This window comes from Symphodus melops (assembly GCF_947650265.1).
Source record: "Symphodus melops genome assembly, chromosome: 16".
Classification (NCBI taxonomy): Eukaryota; Metazoa; Chordata; class Actinopteri; order Labriformes; family Labridae; genus Symphodus; species Symphodus melops.
The window spans coordinates 10,616,467-10,638,761 of record NC_136706.1 but is presented as its reverse complement, the minus strand read 5'-3'; the positions used below and the strand labels follow the sequence as shown (position 1 = coordinate 10,638,761).

General features: G+C 40.5%; 1 long non-coding RNA gene across 3 annotated transcripts in view; it reads left to right on the top strand.

Annotated features, from left to right (window-relative positions):
* Positions 1-22,295, top strand: part of LOC306837454 — a 96,060-nt gene that overhangs the window by 19,016 nt on the left and 54,749 nt on the right. For all 3 annotated transcript variants that reach the window (XR_013780932.1, XR_013780933.1, XR_013780934.1), the window contains exon 2: positions 20,844-20,972. This is a non-coding gene — a long non-coding RNA (uncharacterized lncRNA). The remainder of the gene's footprint in view (positions 1-20,843; positions 20,973-22,295) is intronic.

The window sequence follows — 22,295 nt, the reverse complement described above, 5'->3', positions numbered from 1 at the left end:
TCATATTTGTACCAAAAATCCACATCATGGGTCACCATTTGACCGCCCTGAAAGAAAAATTATTTCAGGGCGCTGAAAGATTTCTTCTTGTTATGTTAATCTTTAACTGCCTTCAGTTTTTCTTATACAGAATATGTTCTGTAAAATAATTTCGCTTGGGCCTAATTCAAACAAATATAAGTTTTATTTACACAAACATAACTTACTTAAACATATTTCTTAAACTGTTTCAACACATAACATTTGTCGATGAAAGTTGATTCAGATGTTACTTAACCCAAGTTGCATGCTGATCTCGTTTTGAAACGATAAGGATAAACGCAGGTATACAGTAGCAATATGACGAAGATGTTTCTCATGCACCCCCTCATCCGTTCAATTTTGTGATCACATTCTTACAAATCAAACTTTCACATGAGTATTCTCATCAGGCAGCATTGGCTGAATGCATGTGGTTTGTGTGTTTGTGTGTGGTTCAGTCATGGTGGTCGTCGGTCGGACCACACTAGGTGTGTGCAAGTTTAAGCGATGTAGCGTGTTGGTGTGTGTCATAGAGGCACATGGCTCGCATGCTTACTTGTGTTTTTAAGCTTTGTGTGATAAAATCTCTTTCAACCAGCCATGTCAAATCTGAGGAATAAATAATAGTCATTGCTTTGCCTAATTTCACTTAGTCAAACAACCAATCAACCTGAGTTCAATGCCCGTCTTGATTGGTGGAAGAAATGCAATCTGAATTCCTGAACTCCTGCATGTAGCTCTAATTACCCCACATTTGTTCTTGTTTTTCACGTTAGACTTAGTATTCCCAGACTGACTTTGTGTGTTGTCCACTTTTCTGTCTCAAAACGCCAATGTCTCACTAAAGTTATAAATATTTTTCTTAATCATGAATATTGGTCCATGTAGAAATGGGAAGTTTTTTTCTTGCCACGCTAAGCTGGGCTATTGTAATATAGCAATAAGTAAGGTCCTTTACCTGCTTTTTGTAAACATAACAATGAGCATGGTGTTGTTACCTGCTCTTTTGTTAACGTTAACAGACAAAGAGTAAGGTCCTTTACCTGCTTTTTGCAAAGTGTCGCTATACAAATAAAGATTGATTGAGATTGATCATTCGGACCACGTCTTCTACTTCCTTTAGTTGTTCTGTAACATGACACATTAACATTTCCAAATCAGATTTGTTTACATTTTGTGTGTCATGTTTCCGACCAATTGTGTTACGCTCTTAAAAATTGCCTTTAGTAATGACCTTACAAGCCAATGTAAGTTGACCGCTACATATTATAAATACATCATATTAATGTTATGGCTGCCAAACATAATAAATAACCATTGCATTTGTAATTACATTTTTGAAATTCCATTCATTCTGGGTGCCAGTGGCCGAGTGGTTTGAATATTGAAAAAAAAAGTGTGGTGTCATGAGATCCTATTGAGCTGTCTTTAGTGTGAAAGTGAAATCAAAGACGCAGCCGGATCATTCTTTTTCATACAGACAGACACTGTGGATGATTATCCACAGTGTGTCCATAGGGACAAACTAACATGATCAAATTGAGTTAATACGTTAATTTAATTTTAGACCTTTTATTGTTGAGATTATAGTTAATGCTGACAGCCCTGATTTAAAAAAAAATGTCCATAGTCGAATACAATCTAAAAGCTGCAAAAAGCCTCCTCAGGTTCTGAAGACATTTTAACACATGAAGAAATGTTTAGTTAAGACATCAGTAAAGCTTTGAAAAGCAAAATGTACACAGTACAATGAAAAAGATTCCATTGTTCCTGATGACACAAGGTTTTTATAAAAGCATATCAAACAGTCGGCTCTACAAATGTTATTTCTGTGTTTATCCCTGTTCTCCATTTCAACCTCCGTACATTCCAGTCAAATGAGGCCTCCCATTGGACCCAGTCAGTAATCAGCCCACTGTCTGGCTGCTGCTGTTCTGTAATAATATTCTAATAAGCAGTGACTGCTTCTTTGATGAGGGCCTGCTACTCCTACTGCTGATCTACTGATCTACTGAACTTACTCCTACTTGTGTAATTAAATTTAGCCGCAAACAAGGAAATGGACCACCAGCTGTGTATCTGCTCCCCCCCCCACCCTTTACTTTCTCTTGTGCTTTTTTTTTCTCTCAGTCTTCCTCTTTGTTTTATAAAAGCGCCTTTTTATCATTCTTCACTGGTTTTTAGTTGTTTTTTTCCCCTCATGTCTTTGTGTCCTTCTCTGTAATCTCTTTAATGTCTTGTTGTTTAAAGTTTGATAGAAGCCTATTGCCGAACTTCTGCTCTGATCTCACTCCTACCCGGGCAATTAAATCAAGAGAGGTGATGTGGTAACATGGACCACCTGTGGGAGGATGAGGAGACAAATGATTCACTATTTTTTTGACCATTTTCATCACTTTTTTGTGACCAACTGTTTTCTGTAATTGTTTCACACAGTCATCTTTTTCTGTCTTTTGTCCCATCCCTTATGTCTTGAGTGTTTTACCCCCTCAGTCTGTCTCTTTCTCCCTTCCCCCTCACTCTTGATTGACTTGAGTGGGTGAAACAGACCAATTTGTTCTCTCAGGGTCTAAAATTACCTTCCTGTCTGTTTGGATGTGGAGACGCACACATGATTTCTGCCCTCCCATCAGTTACCACGGTTCACGTCGTTCAAATAAAATCAACATTGTTTGTATAGCTCTGTTACTGATGAAACACTAAGAACTGTTGAGGTTATTTCCTGAAACAATATCAAAGTTGTTGCTACCTCTGAGCAGCAGAACAGAACTCCATTTTCAAGCTGAATTACTTTGAGAACGGACAGAGTAAAGGCCCAAAGTTAAAAGCTGCTGATGCATCAACCTCTCGTTATGTCAAGTTTCAGTGGACCTCTCAAGCCGACTCTGCTTTCCAAAAGCTGAAGAAGAACTCTACCTCTGCCATCATTCTGCTTCATCTATACTCAAGTTGGTCATAGTAGCTGAAGCCGTTGTCTTTGGTACTCGGACTCTCTCATCTTATTAGTTTAGTGAGACTACAAGCTTAACCCCTGGTTCTTTCTTTCGTGTAAATCCCTGCAGAAAGAAATATGACTTTAGGTGTATTAAAGGTAGCATTGTGAGAGTGGAGGCATTGGCTTGAGGGGGCAGAGCCACACTCCCTGGTGTGGACTGACCACAAGAAGCTGGAGTACATTTGGACTAAACGTGTCAACTCTAGGTCTTACCCTTTATTATATTCAGCTTAGTTTTCTTTTACCACAAGTGTCGGGGGGGGCCATCTGTTCTACCGGCACCATCCGCAACGAAATCAGCTTGACTCAATTGTTTCCTAATGGAGAGTTCTAACCGCCCGTGAGCGACGTGGCAACGCCGTTTTTAACTCCATGTCCTGTTTCTATTTTCCTCTGTTTGCCGCTCACATAGACGAGACGCGAAATGTTGAGTCAGCAACACTTGAGTAAAAGTTTTTCGTTTCATCCCGAGCGGTTTATTGGCGTCTTTGACTCAATCACACTGATTGACAGATCTCCTTTAAGGTTCCTCTAAAAGGCAGCGCCAGGACATGAGAAGTTACAACTCTTCCCTTTCCTTACACACATATCCTTGTGCCTTTCTGAGAAAAAAATTCTCAGAGACGTCTATGATACAGAGACTGATTTTACTCCCCCTCTGACTTTTCATCATTTAATTGACACAAGCGAAATAAAAAAAAATAGAGACAATCAGCCCAGACAGAAACTTTCAGCTCTATTTTCTTGTTTTTTTCTATTTGTTTCAAAGCTGACACATGGAGGAACACACACCAACTTGACTATTCATGAGGCTGCTCTCTTTTAAAGGGTTTGATGAAACCTCATGGACGGGGTTAGTCGAAGACAGACAGCCAATGCTTTGACGACATTTTAGAATGGGAAGGGAGGTTGCAGGTGGAGCGTCAGATGTGATGACTTGGAAGAATGTAAAGGCTTCTGTATTGTAACAGTCAGAGTGCTGGTGTCTCAATAAAACTCTGCCTGCTGACCAAACCTCTGAAATAATTTTAAAAATAGCTTCAAATGTTCACCTGCTGTCATTTTTGTTTCGCATCACTTTCATAGGACATTAAATGATGCCAATCAAATGTGTGGAATTAGTTCTTTTTGGTCTGATTCCTGGTTGTGCCTGGTCCTCGTCTGGCTCCTGTTCCATGGTTCTGTCAGCCCTCACAGTAGGATCTGGAATTAAGCAAACAAATCAAACATAGTACAGATTCCATCGAGCGGGTGAGGTTTTTAAATTTGTCCTTTTTGGGTCATTTCAGCTATTTCGAGATGTAATTTTTAACACACGCAAACAGATTCTCAATATCCAGATGAAATAATATTGCCTCTATGTCGTGTGTTAATATTGGCCTGACTGTCTCGGATTAGCAAAAAGACAGCAGACATTTCCAGACGGACTTTCTGATTGTACTACTTTTCAGAGATTTTTTTTTATTTTAAAGCCTCAAAGATCAACAGTTATTGTTTTTCATATATTTTAGGGCCAGGGTTTTGTGGCTAGGTCTTTGGTTTCCAGTGTGCCTGGCCTTTTGGGAAGATTCTTTGTGTGAAGAATACTTTTCCACCTCACAAGCTGCACGCTCGCCTGTTTTCTCAGTTCATTCTTTGGATAGAGAGCATGTTTTTTTCTTAGTCTGTGTGCACATTATTTCATTCCTCTTCTGGTCTGTGGTTAGGTGGGGTGAACTAAAATCCACTTGAACAACACGTTTTGTTTCTTAATATGCTATCAATATTTTTTCAAAATTCTAACTGCCAATTGAATATGTCGAAAAATTTAAAATTGGCTGTGAATAAGGGCAACAAGCTTTGCCTTGTATCCCAACAATTTGGCGCTTGGCTGGTTTGGATTTTGGACCCTATTACTGCAAATCCTTTTTTTAAAGTATCGATGTGAACCGTGAAAACTTTGAATCGATTTTTAACTGCCTCATAATTAATCTTCGTATCCCTCCTCAACACTCTATATAACATTTACAATGTTTGCCAAAGAGGGATAGTGTACCATATACTTTGTCCTTTTGTATTTTTACAGTAAGTGTGAGTGCCTTTAGTGTTTAGTGCAAAATGAAAAAGGTGTGTGTGTTTGTGCGTGTGTGTGGTTCTTGCTTTGCTGATGACAACAGGCCATCTGATCTTAGTTGTATTCCACAAACAAAAATGCATGAATATTTCCCCCCGAGGTCCTAATAAAGTCATCTATATTGCCGAGTTGTTAGTCTGAAGGGGCTGCTGCGAGCTCTGACTCTTTCACTCATGACTTATTATTGTTTTTAAAGCTCTGTTTACTCTGCACAGCCCCTCAAACCTCGGCCTTCTCTGGGCTGCGACCCAACAGCTTTATTAGCTGGATGAGTGTTGGGTGGCCAAGTCTGAGAGCATGATTGTGTGCTGAGCATGCATGCACTCTGTTACAAGAGCATTTATGTATTTATAAGCTTGGCTGCATGTGTGTAAGTGTGCTGAGACCTGATCTGACCATCTGCTGTGGCTGTGGTGTGGTCGACTACACCTCTTAAAATGTTTGTGGGGAGGTGATTATTGCATTATTTGTTTGTTGTTTTAAAGAGCCTGTGATGTCAATTAGACCGGTGTTTTTCTTAGCCAGCCATGTTTTCACCTGCTCCCTGGTGTGTTGTAGCCCGACATTGACACTACATTAAAAGTGCTGAAGGTGTTACCAATGTTGCCTAAGAAGCCGATCACAAGTACACATGGCAGAGGAATATAAATAATGTATAAGAGAGAAAGGATATGCAGGATGATGTCACCAAATGTAGCTCTTTCATCCAGAATAAGTTGTACTACACATGTAGTTTATCAGCATTACCCAAGCAGCTTACTCATGTGTTGTTGTCCTTTTCATGCATTCTTTTAGTTTATAAAGCCAGGTGTGCATACAGCAGCTGCCAATGAGAAAAGAATGGGAAGTATTCAGCAGGTTTCAGATGTTCATGTTGACTGATATCAGCCATCCAGGTCAATGGAAATTAAATGTTTTTTTTACTATAACTTCCAAATAAACATGTCACCCACAGACAGCCATTGGGATGTGAATGAGTACTCTGGTCGTCGTTGGTGGTGATAATACGTGAGTAACGTTTCGTTACTCACGTACGCGTTGTTATTAGCTAAACGGTGCTAACCTCGCACATCATAAATACTCGTTGGATGTTTGACAGCATGCATGTGGAGAAGCCAGCGGAGACAGACAACAGGAAGTCTCACTTCACATCAATTGCTAGGCTTTTTTTGTGCAGGTGATAATATGAGTGCGGAGAAGACGAGCCTTTTGTCAAGAAGACGAGCTAAGGACTAACTTCATGTTGACAGGCTTTTGCTGCATCAAAAAGGTTTGACAGATCATGGACTAACAAAAAGTACAAACGTATGCTCTACAACATTTGTAATCTTGTGTTGTATTAGTCAGTAAAAAAAACCAGTGAGTACTTGTTCATAAGCTAATGAGAGTACTTGAGCGTTCTCGCTGGCTGAGAATACATCTTGTCCCTCCTATCAGGAAAATGCCACCACCCCCGAACGAACTTCTGATTGTGTTAATTTTTATTCCCGCCCTGACCACTCAGAATGCCAAGACAACATTGTTACAAAACGCGTATACATGGCTATGTAGACGGATCGTTAAAGACATGAAGAGGGCCCTTTGGACTCATTATCATCATTCACACACAATCACTCACTTGTTATAATGCTGTCATGTTATTTTATTCACTCAACTGTATTTCCAGCCATCAAGGGCTAAAAAAATAATCCACGTTCTAACTTTGCTTTTGCGCTTTGCTGTGAGAGAAAAGACACTTTACTTTCTGGAGGCGCTTTCAGTGAAGTCGGTCTCATATTGAGGAACAGAATATTTTCTGCAGGTTTAATCTGAACATTGTTTTCTTTGAAGCATGAGCTCAATGAAAGTTTTTTTTTGCCAAATTGGTTCACAAAAAGCCACCAGAATACAAGAATTACGGTGTTTGATGCTCAGAATTTCCAGGAGGAGGACCCTAAGTTGGAGCTCCCTGGTGTTCCAGGAGCCCAAAGCACCTTTCAACACCATGGGCAATTATTTTGCAAAAGAGGTCACTGAGAAAGTAAGAGGTTCGTTGGCAGAGGATTTTGTTACAGATGTTACTAATGCTGAGTAATAGTCCCATCTCGGTATATTAAACAATGTATCCTCCTGTTCTATTGGCTGCTGGGTGCATGACTTTTAAAGGTGATACCAAAAACAGCAATTTTGTAAAATCTTTCCATCTGGCTGGCCTTTCTTCTCCGTATACCATTGGATAATTTAGCTGTGTTTCATCTGAACTCGGAAGTAGGAAACTCTTAAGTTGTCATTCTGATACATCATTAGGAACGCCCACATAAAGTTGAGTTCTGACTCAGAAACTCAAAATATATTAGTTTCAAGTTCAAATCCAACATGTCTGCTACGTGCATCAACTATAATGTTTAACTCTTTTTATGAAAAAAAAAATATATATGTAAATCGGTCATACTAAAAGTTTTGTGCAAGTTCTATCTGCAGACATATCATGTTATTTATCAGTTATTAGCGAACAAAATAGAGGTACTACTGGAGGCACCCATGTATCTTGATCGACTTGCAACTGGAAGCCGGTTAACTCATGTCACATCATTCCCTGCTGGGAGATCTGTGCTTTTCGTGCCTTTTATTAGAGAAATAGTACAGTAGATAGAGTTTGAAATCAGGGAGAGCTAGAGAGAGGAGCCGCAGGTCAGATTTGTTTTTTTTTTTAAAGAGCTGACATTCAACCATTAGCATGAACTACAGACACTAATACGGATGTAAAAGTGAATCGTGAGGAAGTTAATCCATTCAAAGGTATCATGGTTCACATCAATACTCTGAAAATGAATTGCAGTTATCCCGGGAGCTGTCGAGCTGAGGCGGTTAGTTGGAACAAGCAGGCATTATCATGGCAGCTGCTGAGGCAAAACCACACTACAAGCGGGTTTGCTGCCCTGCTCGCCCATACCAGTGCAAGAGCACATGAGATTACAAGGCGTTTCGTGTTTTCATGAAAAGAATTGACAGAATCTTCTTCAGTCATCTCATAATCGTCTTCAGTCTCATTTAGTCAAATATATGGGGAAAGAATCGCATTGTGAGTTTAGCGAAGCATTACATCCCTCGTCGCTAATAAACAAAATGCTATAACTTTTCTTCACTAGGACTTCTCCTGCAGAGGTTAAACACAGTAACATTAAATTCCCACAAACTTTCTTTCAAAGCTTGTTGTTAAGCCAAGAACAACAAACTTTAACTTCCAAAGCTCACAGTTTCTCTATTGACAAATAATGAAAAACTGACTTTACAGACATCGACTGCTCCAAGCGAAAAATTTATGGAGACATGAGCACATTTTTTGGTATGAAGATGTCAACACCCTTCTAAAATAAAATATGCAACATAAAGTTCAAGCACATAAACAATGAAACTTGAGTTATTTTTTCTTAATTCCTCTGGATTCAAGCTGTGTGAGTTTCCCTTTTTACAGTGAGGCTTTGAGCTGTTGAACATCCCCACAACAACACATGGCAGAGTCTTTGGTATCGTCAAAGTATTTCAGTGTATAATGTACACGGAATATATCATTTTTGTGGACTATCACACAAGAACAGGTTGTAAAGCGTTGATATTTCATGTTGCTTTGTTTCCAGCGTTCCTCCAGTACATCTCATTCTGTCTGCATTTGTCAAGCAGGTATCAGCTGGTTTCTGCTCACATCATCCATAAGAAAACTTAAATTAGCAATATTAAAGCCTGATGTAGTCTGTAGCTGTAAACATAGCCAAACTAAACCTGAAAGAAAGTTGCGCTCCCCTTACAACCACATTGTAACTAATGACAGGATGTAAATTGTTTCATATTTTATCTTCATATTTTCTCTATTCTTTGCTCGAATCCCTGAACGTTCCCTTTTCTTCTTCTTACTCTTTGTTTTGTAGGTCAACATGTCCTCTCAACATTAATTGTTGTCTTGCTGTATCACGCAACAATTCACAGCTGGGACTCATTAGATCCTGTGTCTGTGTTTTTCTGTATGTGTGTTTGTATACAAGAGTGTGTGTGTGTGTGTGTGTGTGTGTTCGTTCACAAGGCCTGGGTAATTCCCCCGTCTGTCTTTGATGAGCAGGTTGGTCCAAGACTCAGGGCGGAGTTCTGTCAGATGCTTCACACTTGGATGATTCCTTGTTGTTTGTAGTTTTCCATGGATTGCTTCTGTCTCTCATGTATCATGTCAAAAGTAAGAGTGTGAGAATGCTGACAACTTCATGCACGTGCAGTTGTATTTGGAGGCTTGTCGTTAATTGTTGTGGTGGAAGCTGCTATCCTGATATGGTGCATCCACTCTTTACTCCCATAGGGTTAAGAGCAATTTGATCAGTTTGATATACCCTCTACAACAAAACCTAATCCTGTGTCTTCACCCCTGTGCCCCTCTATGCACCTCATAGGGTGCATAGTACAGTATGAGCTTCTTACTACCACTTTAAACCCTTAAAGGCTGCTTTCGACTGTTCAAACTGTCTCCCTATTTGGCTCCACCATCTTGCTAACAGAAACAGTATCATTTTCTTTCATGACAAACATAAGCACAGGACAGTCATCTGTACACCTTTGCTACCCTGTTTGATGGATTTTAGGGGTTTTCTACTGTGGTAAATGGTTTGTAGCGCCTGGTTTGTAGCGCCTGCAAGAGCTTCCTCACTCTCTTCAAAACCTACGTTGTTGTGGCCATAGTTGGTCTCACAAATCCAGTCCAATCGACTCAAACAACCTTGATTGTGATCAACATTGATTTAAATTAACAAAAGAAGATCCAGCACCCATCCATCACACCTTACATCGGTCATCTAACTGGAAGTTTAGACACTTGGCCCTGTGACAGACGTCCGACTCCAAGTCCTAACACCTAAACCCGACACTTTCACATTTGATCATCGAGAATGATATCACCAAAGCAAATATCTTTTATGGCCATGGCCCTCCCGAGCATGTCACAGCTACAGCCATTCTGATCTAAAAGAGTTGCGATCCACTCACTATTCCCATTTTTAACGGGGGCTTTTCATCGGGAGGGTGGGTCATCATCCCCTTGCTAATAAATTTGGTGCTAAAAGTCTGTGCTTGTCCAAGGCTTTTTGGCAAGGTTTTTAGATAGAACTGCGGTGGAAAAGATCACACAGAGCTAAATTTAACATCTCCAACATCTGTGGTAAATCTATTCTCTATCATGCTCTAGAGTCGATGCTAAAATTCTAATCATGCAAAAAGTTTGTGTCAGATCACTGTGTGCAGATTTACAGCATGGAGTCTCTTATGTGTATAAAACATGATTTTTTGTTTTGTTTTTGTTAAACTACCTGAGCGAGAGCAGCATTTGGATATGCAGCCGCGTTTTCTGCCTCAGATCAGTCAGTGTTTGGAGCAGATCACTTTACAGCTTGGGTCTGTACTTGATTTTCTTTTGGAGTAAAAGGATATAACTTTTCATTTCTATATTTCAAACACATGCAGGTGTACTTTGACAAACACAGATGAACAGGATGAGTCATCATCACAAATAAAATGTTTGGCTTTCATCGGTTTACAAGACATTGAACAAATGTTTCTCGATATCAGCATATTACCACCACTGTTATATTCCGCCGACAAAGATCTCACGTTCGTGTATGTGTTTGTTCGTGGTTGCTTCTTCTTTGTGATTTGGGGGGTGGTGATCCACAATCATGCTCCTGGCACACAGTCTTAACATGAGGCTGGAAGAGTGATGTGGCATTTGATCATTTTAAACTGTAAATGTAGCTGAGCTGTATTGGGTTTCCAGGTGATATTTACAGTCTGAATGATTAAGAAGTACTGTAGGATTTATCTTTTTTGTGAACATTTCCAACCCTGTCTGAGGAATCTGGCCAGTTTAAAGAATTGAGAAATGAAGGACTTAAGGCATGTAGGGCTGGCAGCAATCTTACAAATGTGTGTTGTAAGTCTACCTCTTCAACTTTGCTACAACCAAAGAGCACCCCAATGTGTACAGTTGTGTTCATTGGCTATGCTCCAAGTGGAAAGCTCAAATAGTGTTATAATGGTGTGCTGCTGTAATAATGGTTGGTAAATAGTATTAAAACATGGAACATGAAAATCATTATTTTATAGCTTCACTGATCAGGACCTAAAAACGACATGGTGGTGGTGGAAATATAGAGGGATTTGGGTCAGTAGTTGATGTCAGTAGTTTACCTCAGTTGGTAAAGCGGTTTTCCCGAGAACAGAAACTTTAGTTTGCATCACACTGGTTGAAGGTTTGACTCGTATTCTTGACGATGTGTACAGCGTGTCGTCATTCCCTCTGTCACCTCAGATTTGCAACAACATTTTTTTTTACAAAATACACTTTGCTACATTAAGACACGTCTTTTAAAATGTAAAGTGTATGTGTGTTAATTGCATCATACTCTATAAGCAATCACCTGAACTTACAGTGCTCATTTGAAGTCACTTACCGATAACATCACATAGAAGTCAGAGTTTGAACACAGGATTCAGGAGGACGATTTGGGAGAAAGGGTTTGAGGAAGTTTCAGGAACTGTGTTTATGTTACCCATTTCAAATGGTTAACATTAGCATTCAGGCGGTACCTAGCTAACATTTCTGCTAGCCTTACTTGAGCGAGCTAACAGTACTCACAACCCCACATCAAGTTTTGAAATGGATTGTATGGTCACTGGTTATCACGATTCAACAATGCAGTTGTTCTCATTTCTGATAAAACAGGAAGCTGTGAAATAGAACAAGTTGTTGAGATTCATAATAAATACAACTTACACACCTCCGTGACCGTATTACACCAGAGCTTCTGAGCCTGAGCATGATGTCACGGGACAACAGATGCATGCATGGATGGATAGAGGGAAATGCAGGTCCATGTCTACAATAGTTTTTGTTTAAATATAGCAAACTGCTTCTCTTTTTGGTTCTTCTTCTGCCTGTGCAACTTGTACTCAGAGTAAGACCGCATTACATCCCTGTGGGGAGTTTCACTTTGCCAGCAGTACTTGCACCATTACTTGAACCAGCTTTGTTTGATTAAAGGTCAAAGACACCTCGAGGCTTGCAGCCTCATACAGTATGTGAGTAACAATTCAAAGTGGATGTGACTCAGCGGGCCCCTCCCACACTGTGGGAAATAAATGAAAGGATCCTTCTCTTTTTCACTGGCTGTCCTTCATCTTTATTTTGTTAAAGCACTTCTTCTCAGGGGGGAAAAGAAACAGAGTGCAGAATGCAGGTGTACTGTAGGGGTTCAATATAGACATGACTGCCGTGGGGTCTCATCTTGTCTTGTACAGTAAAGTGTCACTTAGAAACAGCTCTGCTGTTGTTCAAGTGACTGTGCAAACAGATTCAACAAACAAAGTAAAGCAAATGGATCACTGAACTATAGAAAAACAACTAATCCAACACTTACTATGTAGTGATCCGAAACTCTGTGTGACATACTACAAACTGAAATGTGTGTCTTTAAGCTTTGCTCTGTGTACTTCATTGGCTCTGTCAGGAAAACCCTCTTTCTGATTCCATGTAAGTAGGGATATCTGTCAAGTCCAACTGTCCTCTGTGTCTCTGAATGTTTTGACACTCAGTCCGACTAAGGGGGCGTGGTCCAGTGGAAAAGTGACCTCAACTCATGCCCTCTGTTTGCTGCCGTGTATTCCATGTGAGAGGATGACATGCAAACTTTTGGCCAAATTAATTGTTATTAGTTGTTGCTTTTTCTGACTCAGCTAAAGATGATGTTTGATGATTGAAATTTCAGTATTCCAGTTGTGATATTTCAGATCCAAGTGATATTTCCTGAACTTCAGTCTGTGAAAACTTGGCATTGAGGTATCCTGGAGAACGGCTGAGTGTACAAATTGCCTTTTCTATTTGTAATTGACAGTTAAATCAAACAGCATGAGCACAGCAAGTGACTTCACAGAAGATAAATGTGTGATCATTAAGTACTCAGTACGTCCCTCTTGCCTTCTCCTTCTCTCCCTGAGGTTCCTCATCTCTCCCCCCTTTTGAAGTGTGCTCTCAGGCCCTGACTCTTCTTAATCATATTGAGGACCTGAGTTTTAGAGCCAAGGTAAGATAAACTATAGGGTACATCTGGCTGGAAGAGCTCTGCTAGTAGAATAACAGGAGAGAGAGAGAGAGATGTCAAGGTGAGAACAACTACGAGCAGCATAGTGTGAGGCAAAGCAACATGTTGAAAAGGGAACAAGGGGGCAGGATGCAGGAGTCAAGGTAGCTGAGATGATAAATAATGTATGTCCCATTTCCTTGGAAAGCTATTCGTAAACAGTCTTCCACTTTAAGCAGTCTATGGAAGTAAATTAAATTCACACTTCCTTTCTTTCGTGTTTTTTTTTCTTCCATTTTACGAAATCTATTCTGGCCAAGAGTAGCACCTCTGACTTCATGTCAAATAAAATTAGAATACATTATGTGTTGTCCTATTTCTGCTGAAAGACGTACGGAGGGAACTTTCTAAATTTGTTGCAAACTTCCGCTTGTATTTCAAGGAGTGTGCGTGTGTGTGCACGTGTGTGTGTGATATGAAGTACTGGGAAAACACTTGAAAAAAAGCTTGGGCTGTCATGTATTCTATCCGATCCATTTCATGCAAGACAAAGCACAACATCTTAACGCCGGCCATATGGAGACTGTTACTTTGTAGAGCAGAGCGAAAAGAGGCTGCTTGTGAATGCAGGTCACACAGACTGGATTCGAAAAGAGCAGACACACTCACAGTTACAACCACACACACACACACACACACACATGCACACACCATATTGGACAGTTACCAGGACGATTCAGAGATAAGGAAATTGAAGAGTCTCCTCTGTCTCATTCTGCTTGTTTTCTCTCTAAACAAACAGCCAGCAGGAGCACAGCATTTGGGAGCCTTTTATGAAATAGTCTGACATCCTTTATGAGACACACACAAGCATGCATGCATGCACACTCTCTCTCACACACACACACACACACACACACACACACACACACACACACACACACACACACACACACACACACACACACACACACACACACACAAAGTTAAAAAAAAAAAAAAGTACAAGAAAGGTTAACTAACTCTTGCCAAATAACCTTTCCCGCCAAAGACAGCAGCTGCAAACTGCAAACACTTTGAACTCATGGAAGTCCTAACCAGACCCGCCAGAGTCACGAGCTTACGAGCTATCGCACATCTGGATCTTTAGGTGACCTGAGGGGACAGATGAAGTGGAAACCGCCGCTGCCCTCCTATAGAGTGGGCCGGGGTGGTTAGATGCCGCGCTACAGCTTGGCATGACTGACGACAGACAATACACGCTGGCTGCACACATGCCGTCTGTGCTAACAGATGCACATGTAGCACCAGGCTTTGACAACAAATAGAGTACTCACACATGTACCCACATCGAGTCTGGTCACAGTCTTGTGAGTGACATTGTGGTTACCCGTCCTAGTCCTGTTCTGCCATAACCACTGTTCCCTCCGCTGTAAAACAAAGACTGCGAGGGATGAATGCGTTACACTCGAACCGCAAAGTCTCCAGCGACCTGCGGTTCCTATTAGCCGGCCATCATTTTTGACAGTCTAATGAATCGAAATCTGTTCAGGAAGGGCTTTTCCTTTTGTTTTCTCTTGTTTTCAGCTGTCGTTTTTTGAAGTTGATGTCTGGTACTTTTGTCTACAGTGTCTAGGAAAAATATGAACAAGAATGCACTGTGAAACGGTTTGTCTTTATTTGTTAAAGCTGGAGCAGTGGTGATTTGTGTGCGTCAAAATGCGTGAATCAGGTTGCCAGACTGTGGGGACACCCTCAGGGCACCAGGCAGCCGGTGTCTGCTGAGGACACAACACAGCTACTGTGGCAGCACGAGCTTCAGTCCAGTCACCTGCTTGGACTTAATTTAGATGTATGTCCTGTAATTGCTTTTAAATGATGCAACGCAACGGTCGACTGCTTTCAAAACGGTTAACTTAATTTTAAATAATGTTCCCGTTTTTGTCCATTCATACACTATAAAGACTTCTCAATTATTTAAAGATTAAGTTCTTACATTTTCATTTCAGTTTCTCACCATAGTAAAATACAAATAAAAACTCATGGCTATAAATACACTAAGCTTTCACACATGCTCTCCATCAGGATTTCAAACTGTGTAATTAATGATAAATTAATGTTTCTCATATAACCTTGGGGACTTGAATGCAGCACATTACAAAATGAAATGCTATAAATGTGTTTTGGGCAGTCATTGTTGCCATTATCTACACTCGCCCTCTATGGCGGCTGGAATTGGGGACATGGGGCCAGAAGCTGTTTATTGCTTTCATATGGAGCCAACATGTGTTTTACATTTGCAAAGGGGATCGTGCCTTTTTTCTTTTCTTCTTTTAACTGTAATATGGACACAGGGTGCTCTTGCCACTCAGACATCTTCGGCTTTTATCAACCGAAAGCTTGTCTTCAATTCCGCTGCCCTGTCCTTTTTTCTCATTCCAGTGTCGCTCAATATAAATGGATTTCACGGTTTTCTTTTGTAATGAATAGGTGCAGATTAGATTTTGTTACAGTCTCTGTTTAAATCTCAACTGTAACAAAATGAGAACATTACAGTCCTGGCTCACCTGCTGGAGGATGGCTGTGGTTTGTTTACAATTAATCAAAAGCATGAATCCAGCTGCTTTCGATTATTAGATCGCAGTTTGACTATTATTTCAGCGTAAACAAATCCTCTTCAGAACCCTGAAAGTTCTAAAAACATCTTACCTCATGAATTACTGATTTGGACTCGTGTAAAGGCCTCTGTTTGTCTACCCATCTTGAACTTGTCTTCTAATGCCGATCAGTTCGAGGTTGTTCAAGAGAATGGCATGGAGTATGTGCAGAATGTGATGTCTTCTACCATGCTGACGGGCAAAGTGCATCACTGGAAACCTCATCAGTGTCTGTGATTGTGGAACCACACCATGCATGTGTGTGCATTACCACAAGCAACAACTAAACCGACCAATCACAGGCCTCATCTTGTCCACGATCGGAGCTGGAGCATGCAAGGTTGAATTGTTTTGTTTTGTATTGTTTTATATTGATGCAGGCAGGGAGACAGTTTCCACACAGAGCAATGTTTCATTTATATGATCAATGTTGTCCCATATTGGTAGAAATGCTGGTGTTACAACTATTCCCATGTAACAGCCATACTTGGTCTCCCCTTTGTGTGCAGAATGTGTTTACAGTATATTTAGTATAAACTATTAAAGAATCTCTTATTTGATGTTTTTTAGGTGTCTGCTCAAGATACACATCATGGAGAAACTAAACTCATATAGAATAGTTTGAAGACGCATGTACAGTGGTCTAGTTTTTAGTTATTGTTCACCATGTTCAGAGGCTATAGGCAGAGTGCCGAGGTTAAAAGCTGTCCTGTGTTTCATACCCCACTCTCTCTCTCACACATTTTCTCAGTTTTAATCCTTCTACCAAATATATTGATGAAGCATTATCAGAGTATTTTTTGCATTGAAATAACAATAGTTTGTCTTTTTGTTAGATTTTTCAAATATCCAATGAATCCTTCTGCACTAATTTTCAAGAAATTAAAAGCTCTGTCTAATTTTGACATTAGGCTAATGTCCACATCCAAGTCATCACTGTAGTTTGCCATATTTGTTTTGAGAAGCCCACTTTTCAATGATCCAATCAAATTCATCCCAACATTCAGCCTTCTACCTTGTGATTGGTTTTATCCCGTTTCAGGTGGAAATACGTCACGACACAGCAGTTGGATACTTGAGGTTCCATTTCATGGTGACTTTAAGCGTCACAACTATCCCGTTACACATGAGCACATGAGATCTGCCATGTAATACAAAGCAGATACTGCAAAACACTGCACACACAAACATACACACACACACACACACACACATTGACATGTTTAGATTTATTAGACCGTTTTTTTTTAACACAGATACATTGTGCGAAAAGGTTAATCATGATTAGAAATCGTTAATTCTTGTTGACTAATTGAGACACGGGCACACACACACACACACAGACAGACACATAAACACACACTCATTGTGTGTCAAACAGAAAGCAGAGTTTTCAGTTATGGTCACTCACAGATACAGAGAGACTTAGTTCTGGATTGTTCTTTTGAATTCATAAACCTCTGTTTTGGATATTTTTTAATTCAACCTTTATTTAACCAGGTTATTAACCCATTGAGATCACATTTTAAAGCACATGGCATAGCCTCTGTTTTTACTTCTTGTGTCTGTTTCTACCTCCCCCAGCATACCTAGTAGTGGTGTAAGTTGTAACAAAGGAACATTGTGTGTTTGACATCAACTCACAAGATCTATGATATTATTGTAGGGGTTTTAATTGGTTCCATTTGTCATAAACACACGTGGGTAAAACTAGCTCTAAATATCATTAAGTTACAGGTGCTGAAGCAGTACAAAGCAGTACAATGAAACACATAACATGAGGCAGCAAAAGGGATGCAAACATATAGGAGAATAAAACAATGCTTGATCTCTTTTTTCATATACCCTGTATGCTGCGCAACAATTTTTAGGTGTAAATATGTTGATTACCACAACCCACCATATCACAAACTCTCTATCACAGTGAATGACAAGGAGTCCGATTAAGTAAGCTACAGCCTGAATGTCACACCAGCTAACCCTTAAACTCTTTAGAAACTTTCAGTCATACCTTTCTGATCATTTTGTTGTAGACCTACATTTTGATAATGATGTACAAAGTGGTTGTTACCACTCTGTCCAATGCTGTGCCATCCAAGACCATATCAACACCAACATAAGTATGACGATAAATGAATGAAGACATGTTCAAGGACAAAGATTTGAAATAGAAACGTTTCCTCTTACTTTCATCAATTATAACATGCACACATTTATCTTTTTTTAATATAAAAACCAGCATATGCAAGTTTGAAGTTTAGCGGTGACATCACTAACACATGCAAGAGGAGAGACCCCCTGAAATAGCTCACTTATGCCACAACCCTCTTCTATGCAAGTACAACACTGAGCTGCCCACACTACCGCAGAAAACCCTCTCACTCCTTTTGCAACCATACTTCATCTGAAACACATGAGTCTGTTCTTACTTTACACACACACTAACCACACATATGTCACACCAGCCTCGGCTGCAGCCCCACGTACAGTATTACCAACCGTCAGATCAGGGAAGTGTAGGGGATAGCTACAGTTTAACAATATGTGTTTTAAGATAAACAAACAGGAATCACTCAAAACCCCTAATGCTTTACAATTATAGTCTCATGAATATAAAGTGTTTGCTTCGTTGTACATATGAAAGTGAGTCTGAATGAGAGATTTTCAGTTTTTGAAAGCCAAAATAATAGTCGAACCCCCTTCCAAATTGTAATTGTGACACTCAGAGTATGGCGTGTAATCTCTCTTTCAAAAGATGACTCCATCGGATTCTATTCTCTAAAGAGCTACAATACTATTTAGGGATGATTGAAATACAGAATGATTTGATTCAGTACCATTCGATACTGTCAGATTCAAATTGATCCAAAAGAGCCATGTGGAGAGCCTTAAAACTGCCAACCTGCTCTGGTCAACACAAATGCAGACCATTCCAGACCAGAAAAGGGAGGACATACCGCCTGCTTCTTTGTTGTCAGAGAAGCCAGCACGTCAACAACGCATGTTTCCACACATTTCCTCAAATAAATAATGCAAAAGATCGAAAATCGTCTTCACAAATAGGATGGATATTTAAACCTGGAATTTCTTTGTCCTTCATTATTGCTGTCACACGGGATGGGACGATTCTTTTATCCAGTTAATGGACTGAAGTGTTTCTAGCTCCATATTTTAGGGTCTGATCGATTTGCTTGGCATCCCAAAAGAAAAGTAGCAGGACGTTTCTTTGGCACCTTTCCCAACTTTTGACTGTTGTAACACAACAAAGTGCATGCTGTACCGTGACGAACTGAACTGAACCGCTTGGTGGAAACAGGGCTTTAATGTCCGATGAGGACTGGATATTGGTATGGCTTTCCTAGAGAGGATTGAACATTTCGAGACACCATTGCATGCTCTGCTGTTTGGCATGGGAGCCCATAGGTTATTCTATGGGCCATATTTTCTCTCTTTAGATAAGACAGCTGATAAAATGGAAAATGTTTGGAGATGACATTCAGCATGGGGTGGAATCCATGCAGGACAGATTCAAACAAGGACTTAAGCGAACACTCCCGCATCTATAACAAACTCTAACCTACTCTGAACGTTTTGAATATTGCTGTTCTCTCCAATAGTGGATACAAAATATTTTAATATTTTGATTAAAAGCATGTTGAATATGTCATCAGCCCACATTACACCAACACTTCTAATGTAACATTAAGTGAAATACCAAGTTTGCTAACTTCCATGGATGTTTGTCTTGCCGGGCTTGGGCTTGTCGGCTTTTAGTCTGAAGGTGTTGTCTGTTTCTGGAACAAATTACCAGTCCCGTGTTCAGAGGCTGAGGTCCTTGAAGCGGGCAGCCAGGGTTCAAATCTGAACTGTTGCTCCTTTCCCTCATGCCATTCCCCCCCCCCCCCCCTCTCCCCATTTTTAAACTCTGTTCCCTGACTTTTCTCTCCAATAAAGGCACAAAAAAGCCTCAAAATAAATCAAAAGCAGGTGGTAAAGGTATTCTTTATCTCGTGTTTTGTATCAAACTCTTTACCCAGCACTGTAAACAAGACATTCAACCAGATCCTCTTTTTAAACAAATTCTTTCCAGTGGAAAAAATGTGGTTGGTGGTCATGTTGCCTTTAAATTAAACAAATATGTTACGTACTAAATATGTTTGTAAAATAAACATTTTTCTGAACTCTTACATTAAAATACGTTATGTTTGCTGTTACAGTTACAAATAACTCTACCTCTTGTTCCTTTAATCCATTCATTGAGTCACTTGAACTTATTTGGTTATCCTTAAGAATACCCTGGAAAGCAGATGGTTAATGTGGTTATACTGTATACAGACACCCAGTAAATTAGTCTTTATTTGATCCCATGTCAGGCCCTAATGCCCCGCATGTTGACTCTGCTGTCAGGCAGCCAGTGATCAAGGACTAATAGATGCTTTCTGCTGCCGTAGCCGCTTCCAGCGACCCTGGATCTAAATCACGCCAGTGGAGTGAGAGGGGAGAAGGCCAACAAAAACAACAAATATATTTTCATTACAACTGCAAGCATATTCCTCTGGAGCGTAAGGGGGGTTGAGCGAGGTTGGAAGAGGAAAGGTGAGGAGAGGAGAGGCGTAGCATTGCAGAGGAAAAGAAAATGAATTAAGTGAGGCAGGAATGAGATGTCAAAAAAAAAACTGCTGCAGGAGAGGAGAGACTAATTTGGGAGTATTGGCTCCGCTCTGGCTCAGACTCTGGAAAACGTTTCAGAGGTTTATCAAAACCTCAACTAAAATATCAGTCCAAACACATGTTTACATTCTTGTTTTTATCTCTCTGTAGCAAACGCGTTTCGATGAAACAAACTCTACTTTAGGGAATTATATTTCACCACATTTGTGGCAGAGTCACTTCTCTGCCATAATATTTCTCTCCCCTGCTAACAGGCTCTAACTTTATCTTCTTTTTTTTTTTTTTTTTTTCAACAGAGACCTTACCTCAGCGCAAGCCAAGGCAAATGTTTGAGCCACCTGTTGGAGGGAACTTGAAGCCCTCAGGAGAAGTGAGGATGGAGGCTGTGCTCCAGCTACAAGTCTCCTCTCAACCAGAACAGACAGGTAGACGGAAAAAAGCTGTGTGTCTGCGTGTGTGCGTGCTTGCGTGTGTGAAGGGACAAGCGGCAGTCAAACTTTTTGATATGACAGGTTATGCAGGTCATACATTTTCAAATGAGATGAAGTGATCCTTTCTTCTATATTTGAATTTCAATGTTTGAGGTATTTTGAAGGGGAATCCCAGAGGGGAAAAAAAGAAAGAGAGAAAATGATTTGGGTTCATAAGCTTTTGAATAAAAATCCCATCCCTGCATCTTCAGATAGCTGCCTGCATTGTAGATATCTTACATCATAACAGACTGTCCAAGAAATCTGTGCTGCACTTGTGTTGATGACAGTTTGACTGGTGAGACTAAAAAGAACTTGTGTTTTGGGGTACTTTATTCAAGCTTCTCTGAGCAGCTTTTATTTTGTAGGGATTTGTTCAACCCCTTTGAACCACAAAACTTATTTTTCTCCATCTTATCCGGTAGACCGAGAGCACTGTTCAAAAATATTATCCTTCTTTTTGACTTCTTTTTAATCTTACTGTATAAATGTAGGCATGGGCTCTCCTCGCCTGACACTGACCAGGTGGCAGAAAAAAAAGCCATTTAATTAACTATGAAGAAATAGTCGGTCAAGGGTTGTGTTGTTCACTATACGGCATGAAGAGCTATTAGTATGACTTTCAGTTAACAAGCAACGACAGAGTGAATCTTACAGAGGACCAAATGGTAAGAACAGGAACAAGGTAAAAAGAAGTTGAACATGAAAGAAAGAGGAATCATGGTTCACCTCCTGGGTTCCAGGAACTCCCTTGGTCTGCTTCCAATGATTCCCCCCCCCCCCCCCCCCCCATGTCTCTTTACCTCTGAAATACCCCTTTAAATAACCCCCCCTACCCTCCAACTTCACATTTTCTGGCAACTCTTTAAATTGCCCCCATCACCCCTTCTTCCTCTCAACCACTCACCCCCTCTTTTTACCCTTTGGCATCCCGTCCTAACTGCTGCCCTCTCAGCAAACATCTCCCCTCCTCCCTTTCTTTCTCGCGCTCCCCCCCCCCCCCCCCCCCGTCCCTCCCCCCTTGACTGCCATAAATGCCCCCAGGACTGTGGTTCTTTCAGTTATTCACCTCCCCTACCAACCAACACGTCCTTCTCCAATCGAGAGCTTTTTTTTTTTTTTTTTGCTCTCTATCCCCTCCTCTGTCTCTCCGGCTCTCTCTGCTCCTCTCCCCGGGATGTAAAATATTCACAGCTGCTGCTGCGGTCAGGTCGCACGGCCACAAGACTCTCTGAGCAAACAGAGGAGCTGTGAACGTGTGAAGCCGATGGTTTACGT